Genomic DNA, 6,918 nt, shown 5'->3' on the forward strand with positions numbered 1-6,918 from the left:
TCTCTGCTGGTGGCCCAAGTGGCCCTGGTGGCCTGGGCAGCCTGGCAGCACCCCTGATGAGGGCAGGACGTCCCCAGAGTGACACTTTGGTGGCTGTTCCAGGACAGGAGGAGCCCCTGGCCAGAAGCAGGCAGCTCTGCCACCACCAGTGCCCTGGGAGGTGTGCTGGGATCTCCCCAGAGCTGTGCTTTAGCTGAGGAGGGGTTTGGCCTGAGGCTGGACCTGAGCATCTCCAAGGTCTCTTCCAGCCTGATTCATTCTGTGGTTCAGGGATCCCTGCTGCTGGGGGAGATCCCACATCCTCTCCCTGGGAATGGGGCACAGGGCAGTGGGACAGGCTGAGCAGGTCCCTGTGACCCAGCAGGAACCTCCCTGGGGGCACAGAGGCAGCAGAGAACAGGACCAGCTGATGGGCATTTCCCTGGAAGGATGGGAATAGTGGGATGAGTGTGGAATCACCCGAGGAACAATAAAACTGGATTTTTGTCCATTTTCCTCAGTCACAGGTCACTGCTACAGCAGGGGCCTGGTGACACCTGGTCACACCAGTGCTGGCACAGAGCCATTCCTATAGCAAAGCAGCAGTTCTTCTGCCTGGGAAGGCTTGGAATGCTCACACATGGAAAAGGAGAGGATTGTGCCCACTCCTTGAAAGACAGAATCGAGGAAAACTGCTGGGAGACCCCAAAGGTGCTGTTGAAGTGAGAGAGGCCACTCCATCAGTCACATCTTCCCAGCAGCTCTCCCACTCTTCCTGGGCCCCAGCAAAACACACGAGAATGTTTCCTAAATCTGAGGATTAGCTCCGCTCCCAATTGCCTTGGAAAGATGCTGGAAAATGATGAGGAAATTAAGGGCTACAGGATAATTAACACCTGCCAGTGTGGGTTTTAAAAAAGCAGATCTTGTCAAACAAACTCCCATCAGTTCTCTAAAGCTGTTACACCTGGGGCTGGCAGGATGGGGAGGTGCAATGAGTTTCACCCTTCCCACAGCACTGGATCCTGTGCTGCTGGATAATCTGAGGGAGAATTTTATCACCGCACATTCTCGAGGGAGCTGCTGTCAAAGGGCTGCAGCAGAGAGGACCTGGAGGAGCTCAGAGGGGTTTCGCCCTCTGAAGGGCCACCTCAAGTGGTGTTGGGCAGAACTCGGGGCAAGGCCACACACCCTTTACAGCACTGAACTCAACAATCCAGAAATAACAATGAAATTGTCACTGCTATACGTTTCAGCATATGCAAAGAGTTTGGGATGCAAAAAGCAACACAAGATGGAAATTCTGAGTCAGGGGTGGGCTGGGTCCTTTGAAGAGGAGGTGTCCTAATGCCAGCAGTTCTCTCAGACCTGCAGGAACCGGAGCAGGGCTGCTGGGGTGGATGTGGATGCCCAAATGGAAAAGCATTCCAGCTCAAAATGGAGTTGGGGAAATGCTTTTCAGTGAGGTTCTTACAAAGCTCAGCATTTTAATTCAAAGTGAGATGCTGAGGTGACAGGGTCACTGCATATAAGCACTTCTAGGGGGTGAAAAGTGTAGGATATTAAACAGCTCTTTAATCCAGGCTCAGAAGGAGCAGCTGCTGAAAGCTGGGGCCAGAGGTGCTGCCATGGAGAAAAACTGCCAAGGAGACACAGAATGGGGGCTGTGTCCCACTCAATAAATGCTGGGTGCCTGCCAGCACTGCCTTATTGCCACAGGAATGCTCTGAGCAGGAACCCACCTTCCCCTCAGCTGTTTTCCCAGTCAGAACCACAGCTCAGCCAGTCCTTCCGTGACCTGCAGCTCCCGTCACACCTGGGAGTGTTTTCTGCCCACGGAGGAGAGATTTGTGCCCACAAGGTGTTTCTCCCCCAGCTGTCACACACTTCAAGGCATTTAATAATGAATGGGGCTTGGAAGAGCTTTCAGGAGCGCTTCCATTCCCTGCAGAGCTGAGAGGACTTTGGAAGGAGAGACCTTCGGAAGTGACTCACGCCAGGCACAGAGTGAGTCAGGAGCACACTGGGAATTCGATGCAGTTCCCATCCTCTTTCCTTGTCCAAATGCCAGGTAGTAGCTCTTCTGTTCTTCCTCCAGCTTCTGGAAGCACTTTTTTATTTATTTTAATTTGAGCTTCAGGGCTGCCGACAAAGCTCAGCCACTGCCAAAAGTGCTTCAGCTCTGCAGTGACCACGGGGGGACAGGGGACAAACCTCACAGGTGAGCTGCAGTGTGTCCCTGTCACACAAACATGGCCAGCAAGGTTCCTCTGCTCATCACTGCCTCTCCTTGCTTGGCACAAGACAACATCAGGTCAGAAATCATCTCAGGGCGTTTCAGAGGATTTAGGGTCACACTGCTGCCTCAGAGCTCCTCAGGAGCTGGATCTGCTCAGGGGCTGTGCAGGGTTACATGGCAGAGCTCAGGAGCTGACCACTCATTCCCTGAAGAATTCCATCCCAATATCCAACCTAAACCTAATGCTGCTTGAGACCCTTCCCTCTCCTCCTGTCCCTGTTCCTGGAGCAGAGCCCGACCTCCCTGGCTGTCCTCTCCTGTCAGGGACTTGTGCAGAGCCACAAGTTCCCCCTGAGCCTCCTTTTCTCCAGGCTGAGCCCCTTTCCAGCTCCCTCAGCCCCTCCTGGTGCTCTGTTCCCTTCCCTGGACATGCTCCAGCCCCTCCAGGTCCTTCCTGTCCCAGAGCTGCCCCAGCACTGGAGGTGCCCCAGCAGTGCCAGCACAGGGGATGGGCACTGCCCTGGCCCTGTTGTCACAGCCCAGGTGCCACTGGCCTCTTGCCCACCTGGGCACACCTGGCTCATGTCCAGCCTCTGTCACCTGTTGGGTACAATCCCTGGTGCCTGAGCTGTTCCTGTGCCCCTCTGAGTGCTCTGCTGTGTCCATGGGGCAGAGGCACATTCTGGCACCCAGCAATGCTGCTGGGGACCCCCTTTATCTCAAAGGCTGGGACTTCTCTTTTCTGGGTGCAGGTGCTTGGGCTGATGCTCCTTCTGTGCTGCAGCCCTGGCAAGGAGAACCCTGGATCCCTCTGCCTCCAGCTCAGCTCCACAGCCAGGCCCTGGGCCCCTGCCTGCCCCTGCCTGCCCCTGCCTGCCACTGCCTGCCACTGCTTGCCCTTGTCTGCCACTGCCTGCCACTGCCTGCCACTGCCTGCCACTGTGTGCCACTGCCTGCCACTGTGTGCCACTGCCTGCCACTCTCTGCCACTGCCTGCCACTCTCTGCCACTGCCTGCCACTCTCTGCCACTCTCTGCCACTGCCTGCCACTGCTTGCCCTTGTCTGCCACTCTCTGCCACTGCCTGCCACTGCCTGGCACTGTCTGTGTGTCAGGGACTGGGGGCTCTCTGAGGGAGCAAATCTCAACCATTGCTGTTCTCCCTCACTGACCAGCCTGGTATTCACAGCAGATGAGAGACAAATTCCCAGCCCTGCTCCCGAGGGAGGATGCCTTTTCAACTGTCCACATTTCATGATGACTCATTTGCAGAGGCCTTTTCTGTGCCATTCATCACGGGCAGGGATGGGGCTGTGCAAAGGCAGGTTTATCTCCAGACACCCAGATGAAGGGCCCGTCTTATCCTCATTGTACAAAGAACTGAGGCTTGGTGAGGCAGGAGCAAATGTTGGTGCTTTCTGAGGGCTGGGTTTATGAAAGAAACAGAATTTTAGAAGATTTGCCATCACACAGCACCTTTGGGCTTACAGAAAAAGCCTCAGCTGCAGCTCTGAATTAGGAGTATTGCTGGAAATGACCTTTAGCAGAGGATGGGGCTGAATCAACATCATCTTTATTGTGTGAATATCCAGCCAGGGCATGGAGACCCAGCTGAGCTCCCAGGCAGCATCCTGCCCACCACCCCAAACATCAGCCAGCAGTTTTTCCCTTCTCCATGTCAAAACTGCTCCTGAATTTGGGGTATTGGTATTTGGGTCCTGAATTTGGCTCTTCTACAGGCAGCAGAATCCCTTCAGCCCAGGGCTGCCCTGGAGGAGTCTGGTTGTGCAGGGAATGAGATGGGGCCACAACAAATGTGAGCTGCAGTCATGGATGGATCCTCTGCACCACTGCTCCTGTGCTGGTGTTCCCTGAATGTTTTGGAGCTATGTGTAATCAGTTTCATTCTTTTTAATAAACACTCCTTAAGTGCAATCTCAGCTTCATCTTCCAATCCTCCCCTATTTTTCTCATGCCAGCTCCCAGTTTTTCAGTTTGATGCAGAATCTTTCCTGAAAACTATCACTGAGTGACATTTGGGAACCATATGGCAGAGAATGTGCATTCAGGAATGCCAGGATCCCACACCTGCCCCACCTGAGTTCAATGCACAGAAAGAAACTGAAGGAGCTTTAAATCCTGAGATATCACTGCTATAAACCAGCACCTAATTAGTGACAAAAACCCCACACTACTCACCTGGGCACTCCTGTCAAGGAGCCATCACTCTGTTCCAATTACTGAGCACTCAATTCTGGAACCTTCTTGTTAAAGCAGCCACCTTTGATATGGGGCTGCTCTGCTCCACCTCCTCTGAAGCCCATTATAAATATTAAGATTAATTTAGCATCCTTTGGATCCTTGACTGCAGTTCTCTAGCAGGAAAACCCTCAGTCAGGAGGGCTGGTGTTAACCTGTTGTGCTGTGCTCAGGTCAGGGCAGGAGGCAACTTCCTGCATTCATCCCTCATTTCAGTACAACCAAGATCTTCAGGAAATGAAGTCCTCCCCAAGTTTCAGATGTGCCCTTTTGGGGAGTGTAGAGGGAGCAGAAGAAGCAGCTCAAGCAGTGGGCTCCCTAGAAGAGAGAGATTATCAGAGGAACCCCTTGCCTGGTCTGTGGAAAAGGATGTGTGAAGATTTACATCCCATATTTGTGACATGGGGTAGAACAGCAGCTCAGGAGAAAACTCCGGCTGCTTTCTCATTTACAAGCCTTTCTTTTTATGTTTGAAGCAGGTTTTAGACCAAGCAATACTGTTTTTACTCGAGTGGAACTGATCTTTAGACCACCTGAAGATCCCCACAGAAACAGCTCTGCAATGCACCTCGAGCTGGAGTCTGAGTCCTTTGCTGATGGTTTGAATGGCTGACAGCCCTGCTGAGCTCACCCCCACACTCACCCTGTGGCTGTGCCTGCAGGGTTAAATGACAGGATGCTCTCCTGGATTTGCTCCTCAAATATTCATTAGCAACTGCCCAGGACCCTCCAGGCAGTGTTCCTGCAGGGATTTGTCCCAGGCCTGTGATTTTGGACAGGCACAGAGGCTGTGAAGCTGTTCAAGCCCTCAGGGATCTGCTCTCAGCTCTGCCTGTTTGAGCTGGAGCAGGCACAGCTCTCCCCTGCAGCCAGGGCACTTCTGTACCCTTGTACAGATATATACTGTGGGATGTTGCATACAGGTAAATGATTATAAAATAAGATCCTTGTTACCCTTGTAAAATCATGGCTCAGGCCTGCTCCTTCAGCTAAGTACAGCTAACAGCTGGCCTGACAAGTTTCCTTGAGAAAGGAATTTGCACCTGTAAAAATAAAGACTTCTACCCGTGTGAAACATCTCTTCAGGAGACAAGAATTTAAACATTGTCAGAGAGGAGAGTTTTTGACAGACACATGCACTAGAAACTACTAACCAATTAGAATTAAACAGGATGCCTTTAGAAAACCACACAAATATGAGCTGTGAAGAATAAAGATTGGCTCTTCTACAAGAAGAAAACGTGTTGTGTCCATCTCTACAGCGACAGATGTTCTTCATCTGCAGTGTCACAGGGCATGGACTGCAGGGGAGGGAACACACCTGGCCATGGGCAGCAAGATCTTGCTTTCCATGTCCAGGTCCTGCCTCACCCTCAGGCACAAGGAGAATTCACAGGAAATTTTACCTTTTGGGCAGGAGGGGGTCTCAATATTCCCTGGTGAAGATTCCCCGGCTTGTGTTTGCCAGTTCTGCTCCTCTGCAGCCCTGGGGGATCCACAGAAACTCTTTATTTACATAGGCTGAGAAACACAAGAGGGAGGAGAAGGAGGAAAATCTTAGAGGAGGAATTCTTAAGTGAGGAGGGCAGCCTGCCTGTCCCTCAGCCTGCAGGGCCACTGATGTCCCCTGGCACGCCCCAAAAGCCACTGTCCATCTGTGGAAGCCACCATGCAGTGACCAGTGGCCAGTGCAAGGTCCCAGCTGGTCTTTCCTGGGTCTGGCAGCCTGTGCCCACCCACAGCTGGAGCTGGAGCAGCCAAACAGAGAGTGGTGCTGTGAGAAGGTGGAAGCTGCTCACCCGAGGAGAGACAATGTCCCTGTGCCTGGTTCTGTGTCACACTGAGCTGACTCTTCCTGCAGGGTGACCAGGGCACAGCGTCCAGCAGGAGCTGCCACTGAGGCAGGGCCTGGCACAGGCTGGATACCCAAGCTCTGCATGCCACCAGTGAGTCCAGAATAATTGCTCTGAGTGAGAGCAGAGAGCGTGTTAGTGCTCATTAGAGACAAATTGTGCTGCCTGCTGTGAGCAAAATAAAGAGGCATTTACCCAGGCTTGCTTGGAGGCTGTGTTTGCACAGAAACATCCCCTCCATGGGGCTGGAGAGCTGCTTGCAGCAGAGTCTCCCAGGATGGAATGGGTAAATGAGGACTGCCTGGGACTGGGGATGGTGATGGGGTGGTCTCCGTGTTCTGCTGGTGTTTGAGTGAGGCTGGGCTGGGGACAGCAGAGCTGGCTTTAAATACATCCAGCCAACTGTGATGGACAAGCTTTACCACCAGGGAATCTGGCTTGGGTTCTGGGTTAATCCTGCACTACCACAGCCCCCTCAGGCTGTCTGCATGCTGGAATCAATTCACTGCAGCGAGGTCAATATTACCTGTTGCAGTAATAAGCAGCCAGGACTCAGTTTCTTCATGAAGGAAAAGTCAAATTTTTATTG

The sequence above is a fragment of the Catharus ustulatus genome, chromosome 20 (genome assembly GCF_009819885.2).
Source record: "Catharus ustulatus isolate bCatUst1 chromosome 20, bCatUst1.pri.v2, whole genome shotgun sequence".
Classification (NCBI taxonomy): Eukaryota; Metazoa; Chordata; class Aves; order Passeriformes; family Turdidae; genus Catharus; species Catharus ustulatus.